This window comes from Cuculus canorus, chromosome 1 (genome assembly GCF_017976375.1).
Source record: "Cuculus canorus isolate bCucCan1 chromosome 1, bCucCan1.pri, whole genome shotgun sequence".
NCBI lineage: Eukaryota > Metazoa > Chordata > Aves > Cuculiformes > Cuculidae > Cuculus > Cuculus canorus.
Window position 1 is genome coordinate 208,984,993 of NC_071401.1, and position 9,981 is coordinate 208,994,973.

The 9,981-nt window shown below is 52.4% G+C and overlaps 1 protein-coding gene across 3 annotated transcripts in view; it reads right to left on the reverse strand.

Annotated features, from left to right (window-relative positions):
- NRF1 (nuclear respiratory factor 1) overlaps positions 1-9,979 on the reverse strand; it is a 56,143-nt gene extending 46,164 nt beyond the window's left edge. For 2 of the 3 annotated variants that reach the window (XM_054058477.1, XM_054058461.1), the window contains exon 1: positions 9,889-9,979. The gene's annotated coding sequence lies outside the window, so the exon portion shown is untranslated. Of the gene's footprint in view, positions 1-59; positions 3,204-9,888 lie in introns of those variants that run through there. The other variant, XM_054058469.1, reaches the window with a different exon arrangement.
- Positions 9,980-9,981: the final 2 nt, after the last annotated feature.

A 9,981-nucleotide genomic window follows, 5' to 3' on the forward strand; every position in this document is an offset into this window, starting at 1 on the left:
CAACAGAGGGCAACTAAAGCCTTCTGAGTTGGCGGTGACCATGAGGAACCAAGGATTACCTCCCCCAGTTTCACAGCTCTCCCACGAGAGGGAAACGATCACCATGCCAGGAGCCAGAGGAGGAAACTCAAGTTAAGAGTTCTGAAACATCCCTACTTCATACAAGACAGGTCGGCACACCGAAGTGGTCAGCTTTGCTGGAGGAAGGATTTCCAAGGATCCCATAGCCCCAAGGCAATATGCCCCACACACAGCACATTCAGAGCTCCAACAGAAGCTGGATCCTCTATTGGCCACTTTGGGACCCAGCTCTCACGGAAGACACTCCAGGGTGATACATGATCTCTCTCCTCTGACCTCAACAGCTCAGGACACAACTGAGGATGCCAGGACAGAGTCTCCTGGCAGCAAGCTGTGCTCTATCAACCCCTTCTGTTGTATTCATAGACTCATAAAACACCCTGTGTTGGAACCACAAGGACCATCGAGTCCAACTCCTGTCCCTGCACAGCACAATCCAACATTTACACCATGGGGCTGTGGGCCTTGGCCAAATGCTTCTGGAACACTGACAGGCTTGGCACCATGACTGCTTCCCTGGGAGCTGGTCCAGTGCTCCACCACCCTCAGGGGGAAGAACCTCATCTTGATGTCCAACCTAACCCTCTCCTGGAATCTTCCTGCCATTCCCTCGGGTCAGAGAGAAATGCTCAGCACCTGCTCCTCCTCCTCCCTGTGTGAGGAAGCTGCAGAGCGCCATGAGGTCTTCCCTCAGCCTCCTCTTCTCCAGGCCAAACAGACTCGGGGATTTCAACCGCTCCTCACACGCTACCCCTCTAAACCCTTCCCCGGCTCCGGGTCCTCCTCTGGATGCTCTCCAGGAGCTTTAGATCCTGTTCATCTTGTGCTCAAGGTGGGGCTGCCCCAGTGCGGAGCAGAGCGGGACAATCCCCACCCTTACCCAGCTGGTGATGCCATGCTGGATGTGCCCAGGGCACGGTTGCCCTCTTGCCTACCAGGGGTCACAGTCAACTCACCATCAACCAGGACCCTGAGATCCCCTTCCTTCAGAGCCCGGCTACTGGCAAAATCATGGCACCCCAAGCACTAACATCATATAAAGTGTGTTTATTCATTGCGCCTCGAGGTGAAGCCCTGACTAAAGTGGCCGACGGTGCAGTCAGCTGGGATTGAACCACACGCCAGGAACACAAATCCAGGCGGAAGGAACAAAATGGGAGGGACGTGGGTATTTCCAGTCTGTGCCTACCATCTAGCTGTGGAGAAGGAAGTGCTCATCCTTAAGGATTTTCCAGCTGCATTAGAAGAATCAGGATATCAGAAGCAGATTCTCTAAGCCCCTCGTGGCAAAGAGCAGGAGGAGAGAGATGAGCAGCAGTGGGGGACAACAAAATACACCCAGCTAGTTCTGAACCCATAAGCAGAGCCATGGAATTCAAAGCTCTGGATGGACACCTTCTTCATGGAAACATGTTCATGTTCTCAGGAGTAGAGAGCCAGGAGCACAGAGACAGACAAAAGGGTAGGACATGGCTCCAAGAGCTCAGACAGGCAGAGTCATCATGCACAGCTTTCACAGAACTGCAGAACCACGGAATGGGTTCGGTTGGAAGGGAGCTCAAAAGCCCATCCAGTTCCACCTGCTGCCATGGAACACATCCCACTGGATCAGGGGCTCCAAGCCCATCCAACCTGGCCTTCAACACCTCTAGGGATGGGGCAGACACGGCTTCTCTGGACAATCTGGGTCAGGGACTCCCCATCCTCAGAGCAAAACATTTCTCCCTAAGACCTCATCTCCATTTCCCCTCTTGCAGCTCAAAACTTTTCCCTTCATTCTACCCCTGCACTCCCTGATCAAGAGCTCCTCCCCAGCTTTCCTGGAGCCCCTTTCCGTACTGGAAACTGCTCTAAGATCTCCCCACAGCCTTCTCTTCTCCAGCCTCAACAACCCCAACTCTCCCAGCCTGCCCTCACAGTAGAGGAGCTCCAGCCCTCGGATCATCCTTGTAGCCTCCTTTGGACCCGTTCCAACAGTTCCATCTCCTTCTTACGTTAAGGATTCCAGAACTGGACACAGGCTCCAGGTGGGGTCTCCCCAGAGCGGAGCAGAGGGGCAGAATCCCCTCCTTCCCTGATGGTCCCACGGCTTTCGATGCAGCCAGGACATGGGTGGTTTCTGAGCTGCGAGGTCATGTTGACGGCTCACATAGAGCTTCTGATCCACCAAAAAACCCACATGGATTAAATGGAAGGTCTCATCTGCTCAGTGTATTCTGTGCTGTGAATACGAAGATGTAATCTGAACAGTATAGAACCACATGGGGCCATGTGGGTCGTCCTGCTGGGGAAACCGCCCTCTGCCACCACCTCCTGGTTTAACATTGCTTCATGGCTGCTTTGAACTGAGCCGAAAATAAATCGTCCACATCATAAAAGAAATCACTGGAAAATCTTTTGCCCAGCCTGGACTTATTTTTATCCCTCTGGCCACTGAAGCAGTTTAACCTCAGCTGCTGTGGAAGCGCAGGCACCACCCTCCAGGACAGTCTGGACTTGGAGATGACCATGGTGAAGTTGGGATGGATGATCATGGAGGTCTTTTCCAACCTTAATGATTCCATGATTCCATGATCTCTCTGCTGGCATTTTACATCCCATGACCAGCCTGGAACAATTCCGACATGAAAACTGGCCCATTGAGAAACAATAATTTGCATTCACCAATAAAATAAAATCTTGCTTGGGGTAATTAACCCTTTGGATGTGTCTGGTACCACTTGCGGCTCTGCTGGCACAAAGGTCCCTACACATTCTTTGAGTAGATACGGAATCAACTCCTGCTAGGGCTGGTTCCTCAGCAGCAGATTACAATGGTTTCACTAACTATGAAGAGCTGACCTTGTTGGGAAACAACGGCAACATGAACCCAGAGATGACAGGATCATGGAAATGTTCAGGTTGGAAAAGACTGTCAAGTTCAACCATAAACCTGACACTGCCGACCCCACCAGTAAACCCTGTCACTCACCACCACATCCATGCAGCTTTTGAACCCTTCCAGGGCTGGAGATTTCACTGCTGCCTTGGGCAGCCTCTGCCAGGGCCTGAGAACCCTTTCTATGAAGGAATATTTCCCAATATCCAGTCTAACCCTTCCCTGGCACAACTTGAGGCCATTTCCTCTCATTTCATCCCTTCTTCCTCAGGAGCAGAGCCCAACACCCATCTGGCTCCAACGTCCTTTCCAGGAGCTGCGGAGAGTGATGCGGTCTCCCCTCAGCCTCCTCTTCTCCAGACTAAACAGCTCCAGGTCCCTCAGCTGCTTCCAGAAACCCCGGGCTCCAGACCCTTCCCCAGCTCTGTTCCCTTCTCCAGACACACTCTAGACCCCATGATTTTCATGACCAGAATCACCAGTGTTCAAACCTCATCAGTCCTGCGAGAGCAGTCTCTGCCCTCCAATGACAACAGCCAGAACTGCTCTGGCTTTGATAGCTCTTGAGATGGTCTGGATTAGAGGAGCTGCCAGCCTCCAGCTGAGGGGAGGAGAGACGACAACCTCGAGGGCAGGAGGGAGGGCAACCTCTGATGAAGGACTGAGGCCAACGCCTAAAGAAGGACAGAGGGCAACCTCCGACAAAAGAGAGAAGGCCAGTCCCAGCTTGGTGCTGTCCCAGCTGCATTTCTCTATCCAGTACTGACACTGTCCAGTACCTGGAAGCCACATCTCATGCAGAGGTGTCCACTTTGCAGCCAGTTTGGACTTGCATGGGCACAGAGCTCGCTCACAGCATTTCCTGACAGTGCTGGTTGAGAAACCACTTCCAAGTGAAACCCAAGATGGCAGGAGGTCTGCACCAGCCCATTACAACCATGCTGGCTTCTGCGCATGCCACTTGTGACCAAACGCAGGAGAAAACCCTCATCTCTCATTGCTACAGACCAACAAGCCAGACCTGGGTCTTCTGGTCTCGCTTCCATGGGGAGAAAGGAGAGGCTGCTCACGTCCGCCTCAGCCAGTGGTTTCAGACTCTGAGAGCAGAGATTCAGCTCTTTCCACAATGTCCACCCGTCACGCTGCACTGGTGCCTCTGACTCATTAAACGTTATTCGTTAATTCACCTTCAGGATAAAATTGACACCGTTCTTGTATAAAATGGTGCCCAGCGGGAATCGGCGCTGCAGGTTTGACATCGAAATAATCACAGAATGGTTTTGGTTGGAAAAGACCTTTAAGATCATTGCGTTCAACCATCAACCCAGCCTTGCTAAGCCCACCACCAGACCATGTCCCCAGTGCTCCTCACCAGGGACAAGCCTGATTAACACCTTAATTATCACCACAACTCATTTAAAATCCACATTTAAATCCCCAAATCCTATTTTCCCCTGACTGTGGAAAACACCTTCCCTCGCTCATGGGGAGCATTTGCTGGCCTGCACCTCAAAACCCCATCTTTTTCCCAGTGAAGCACCTGTCACCCTGGAAGTGGTGTGAGGTTTCAGGTGGGACAGCCATGCCAGGACTTGGGATGCCGCCTCCTGTCAGCAGCAAACACGGGTCCCCTGCACAGAGGCGAGATAAGATGCGCCTATTTACACCTTACACCACATCTGAAGTGAATACCTCATGTCACCCGGCTCCAGCAGCACGTGGACACGCAAACCAGAGACGCAGTGACTCCAGCACTAAGAGGAACAAGAGAAACCAGACCTCGTTCCACAGCGTCCTCACGTGGCGCGGTATAAGCTTAATGATCCTTTAATTAGGATGAAGAAAAATACCCTACGCTACCAGGCTCAACATGAAAAGACCTAAAATAACCCAATACTCCTTTTATTAACGTGCACTTCCTACCAGCACCTCACTGCAAGGAGCAAACCCCTCACACTGCAGGGAAAACATCACAGAGTGTGAAAAAGCAACAAATGGGATTTTACACATTTATCGGGCACAGCCCCTCCTCTTCACTGTCAAGGCTTCTGCTGGAAGCAGCCATTTGGCGATGCAACAGGACATTCTTTCCATGAAGGGCAACACAATTTGCAAGGAGCCCTTTTCACAGTGCAACGTCACGTGTTTAGCACCAGAACTGTCAGGAAGTGATGGGCAGAACACAGGATGAGGTTGTTTACACCTGAATACTTGGAACACGAGGATGAGGTGGTTTCCACCTGAAGACTCAGAACGCATGGATGAGGTGGTTTCCACCTGAAGACTGTCCTCCGGCTCCAGCACAATGATAAGAGCAGGAAGGATTTCACCATGGTACTCCACATAGATGGAGCAGACGCCTGGTCTCCCTCATGCCCAGGCCGTCAGGGAGGAGGAGCTACGCATCGGAGAGACCATAGAGGGAAAAATCCACTTTTACATCACCCCAGTAGCTGAACTAGGCTGGCCTAGTGGCCAAAGCCCTTCTCTTCCACCGCTTGCCTCAGCCAGAGCACTGGTAGCTCCAGGGAAAGCTCACATGGACACCAGGATAACTCAGGCACGGACATCTTCCACTGGACAAGGTTGCTCAGAGCCCCGTCCAACCTGGCCTTGAACACCTCCAGGGATGGGGCAGCCACGGGTTTGGAAACACAATGTGTGATAAACGGCATTCTCCAAGTGAAGATGTGTCAGCTCACACACTCCTTCATTTTATTTACAGATCCACATGGAAATCCCAATTTCAGATTCACAGAATCCTGGAATGGTTTGGGCTGGAAGGGACGTCAAAGCCCATCCAGTCCCACCCCTGCCATGGGTAGGGACACCTCCCACTGGATCAGGGGCTCCAAGCCCCATCCAACCTGGCCTTGAACACATCCAGGGATGGGGCAGCCACGGTTTCTCTGGGCAACCTGGGCCAGGGCCTCCCCACCCTCAGAGTGAAGAAATTCTTCCCAATGTCTAATTTAAATCATCCCCGCTTGACTACTTTAATTAGATGGTTATATAATGAACAGTGGGAGGGACTCAGTTCCTCTCAGACTGCATTTCTTAGTGATAAGCAAAAAGTGTGCTTCTTGGCCTGTACCAGAAACAGCGTGGCCAGCAGGAGCAGGGCAGGGATTGTGCCCCTGGACTCAATGCTGGGGAGGCCACCCTTCAACTCCTGGGCTCAGTTCTGGCTCCTCACTCCAAGAAGGACCTTGAGGGGATGGAGTGTCCGGAGAAGGGAATGAAGCTGGGGAAGGGTCTGGAGAACAAGGGTTCTGAGAGGCAGCTGAGGGCCCTGGGGCTGTTTAGCCTGGAGAAGAGGAGGCTGAGGGGAGATCTCATCACTGTCTGCAGCTGCCTTGAAGGAGGTTGTGGAGAGGTGGGTGCTGGTCTCTTCTCCCAAGTGACAGGGGATGGGACAAGAGGAAATGGCCTCAAGTTGTATCAGGAGGAATTTCTTTACTGAAAGCGTTCTCAGGTCCTGGCAAAGGCTGCCCAGGGTGGTGGTGGAGTCCTCATCCCTGGAAGGGTTTAAAAGCTGGGTAGATGAAGTACTTAGGGATGGTTCAGTAGTGACAGGGACAGTTGGACTCAATGATCTCAAAGGTCTTTTCCAATCCAACAATTCTACAATTCTATGCCTGTATGATTCTCTGTCCATGAGAACAGACCTTCGTGTTCTCCTGCTCATGTGCAGTCAGATGAGTTCTGTCTCTGCTGAAGGAGTTCAGTTACCCTGCGTGCCGCTATCAGTCTGCAGCACCCGAGCACTTCATCCATTATTGACAGGGTCCACAGGTAACAGAGCAAACTGACACAAAAACGCTCTGGTGAGACCCCACCTGGACCCTGTGTCCAGTTCTGGAGTCCCCAATGTAAGAAGGACCTGGAACTGTTGCAACGCCTCCAGAGGAGGCCACAGAGATGATACGAGGGCTGAAGAACCTCTGCTGTGAGAGCTGGGGCTGTTGAGGCTGGAAAAAAGAGCTGGAGAAGAGAAAGCTGCAGGGAGACCTTAGAGCAGCTGGCTCCAGGAAAGCTGGGGAGGGGCTCTTGATCAGGAAGTGCCAGGAAAGGATGAGGGGAATGGTTTTGAGGTGAAAGAGGGGAGGTTGAGACGAGATCTTAGGAAGAAATTCTTCACACTGAGGGTGAGGAGGCCCTGGCCCAGGTTGTCCAGAGAAGCAGTGGCTGCCCCATCCCTGGAGGTGTTCAAGGCCAGGCTGGATGGGGCTTGGAGCTCCTGATCCAGTGGGAGGTGTTCCTGCCCATGGAAGGGCGTGGAACTGGATGGGCTTTGAGGTCCCTTCCAGCCCAAACCATTCCAGGATTCTACTCAGGCTGCCAGCACCAGGGGTTTACAAGAGACACAACATAAGCACATGCCGGGCCTCACACCCTGTGAAACGGACGCTATTGCAGAGTATGGTGTTGTAAGAGGGGTCCCGGCTGTATTTATGGCCTGTGTGTAAGAGCCTGTAGGTTGTTCATCATAGAGCCTATACATAAATGATGTGATACCACTGAGAAACAGTCAAAAAACACGCAGGATGCAGGGGAAAAAGAGCAAACGCTGGCAGAAAACCAGACAAGTACATGACATTAATTAATTACACTTCATTCTAACATTCATCCATGACCGAGAAGAGTAAAACCCTGAAGAAAGGGTTAAAACACAGATATATTTCCTCTTTTGCTGTGAAAACGCAGGCAAATGCAGGCGGCCATGACGTCAGGCACAAAACTTGGGCAGATCTGGGCCGCACATAGCCACCGCAACACCACCAGCGCTCCTGGGGTGCAGGAAGAGCCCAAAGTGTGCCCAGGGTCAAGGAACAGCCCAAACCATGCCCGGGATCTGGGAAGAGACCAAACCATGACCAGGAAGAGCCCAAACTGTGCCCAGGAAGAGCCCAAACTATGCCCGGAACTCAGGAAGATCCCAAACCATGACTGGGATCCAGGAAGAGCCCAAAGCGCACCCAAGATCTGGGAAGAGCCCAAAGCGTGCCTGGATCGCAGCACAGCCGAGGCAGCAGGGACAAAACCCAGAGCAGCAAAGCCCTTCCAAAGCTAAAAAGTCCTGAACTCTGCAAAGAAGGACAGTGCCACCAGAGGGTAATCACACACAGCAGAGTTCCAAATCCTGATGGTACAGGGGGCGAGAGCTGCGAGCGCAATGAGAGGCCTCTGTGCTCGCTGCTCACCCACAGCCCTGCTTCCCGGCCCCGGGGAAAGTAGAAAGGAAAAGGAATAAATAAAGGGAGGAAAACAGAAGGGAAGGGGAAAGAAAACCAAAAAGGAAGGAGGGGGGCAAGGAGGAAGGGAGGAAGGAAACCAGATGGGAAGAGAAGAAGGAAAACAGAAGGGAAGGGGGAAGAAAGCAAAGGGAAGGAGGGAGAAAAACAGAAGGGAAGGAGAAAGGAAAATGGAAAGGAAGAGGAGGGAAGAAAATAGAAGAGAAGGAGGGAAGAAAAGGTGATGAAGAAGAAAGAAAACAGAAGGGAAGGAGAAAATGAAAGGGAAGGGAAAGAGAAAGGAAAGAGGGAAGAAAAGGAGGGGGAGAAGGGGGAAGAAACCAGAAGGGAAGGGGAAAATGGAAGGGAAGAAAAAGAGGGGAGAAACAAGGGAAGAAAACAGAAGGGAAGGAGACGAAGGTAAGGGAAGTAAAAAGGAAGTAGGAAAGAAAAGGATGGGGAGAAGGAGGAAGAAAATAAAAGGGAAGAGGAAAATGGGAGAGAAAAAACAGACGGGAAGGGAAGAAATAGGGGGGAAGGAGGGAAGAAAAAAGAAGGTAAGGGAAGAGAATAGAGAGGGAAAAGGGAAAGGAAGGAGGGGAGAGAAGGGAAGAAAACAGAAGAGAACGGAAGAAAACAGAAAGGAAAGAGGGAAGAAAAGGGGACGAGGAGGAAGAAAAGAGAAGAGAAGGGGAAAATGCAGGGAAGAGAACAGAAGGGAAGGAGAGAAAAATAGCGAAGGAAGGGGAAGGAAACAGAAGGGAAGGGGAAAACAGGAGAGAACAGAAGGAATAAAAACAGGAGGGAAGTAGGGAAGAAAAGAGAAGGGAAAGAGAGGAAGGAAAGGGGAGGAAATAGAAATGAAGGAGGGAAGAAAAGGATGGGGAGAAGAAGGAAGAAAACAGAAGGGAAGGGGAAAATGGTAAAGAGAAAAAAACAGGAGAGAAGGGGAAAATGGGAGGGAAAAGAACAGGAGGGAAGGGGAAATGGGAGGTAAAAAACAGGAGCAAAGGGGAAATAGGAGGGAAATAGAAAAGAAAGAGGGAAGAAAAGGAGAAAGAGAATGGGAAAAAATATAAGAGAAGGGGAAATGTAGGGAAGAGAACAGAAGGAAAGAGAGAAAAATAGAGAAAGGAAGAAAACAGAAGGGAAGGGGAAAATAGAATGGAAAAAAAAAGAGGAGGGAAGGAGAGAAAAATAGAGAAGGGAGCTGAAGAAAACAGCAGGGAAGTAGAGGAAGGAAAGAGGAGGAAATAGAGGGAAGGGAAGGGAAGGGAAGGGAAGGGAAGGGAAGGGAAGGGAAGGGAAGGGAAGGGAAGGGAAGGGAAGGGAAGGGAAGGGAAGGGAAGGGAAGGGAAGGGAAGGGAAGGGAAGGGAAGGGAAGGGAAGGGAAGGGAAGGGAAGGGAAGGGAAGGGAAGGGAAGGGAGAAGAAAACAGAAAGGCAGGAGGGAAGAAAGGGAAGGGGAGAAGGAGGAGGAAAGCGGGAGGGCAGGGGAAATGGAGGCAGGAGCAGGGCCCGCCGGCCAGTCGCGCCTCAGGCCGAGCCCCCCTCCGCCATAGCCGCCCCCGCGCCCCGAGCCCGTCTCCGCAGCCTCGAGCCGGCGCGACGGGTCCGGAGCGGCCGGCGGGGCCCCGCGTTGCTGCGGCTGCGCCGGGGCCGGCGGGGCTGGGAGATTGCGCGGTAGGGCGCTCACCTCAGAGCGGCTGCGCTGCGGCGCTGGGCGGCGGCGGGGCCGGGCGGGGCCGCGGGCGGCGCGGGGGGGGGCGCGGGCGCGGGGCCGCGCGCG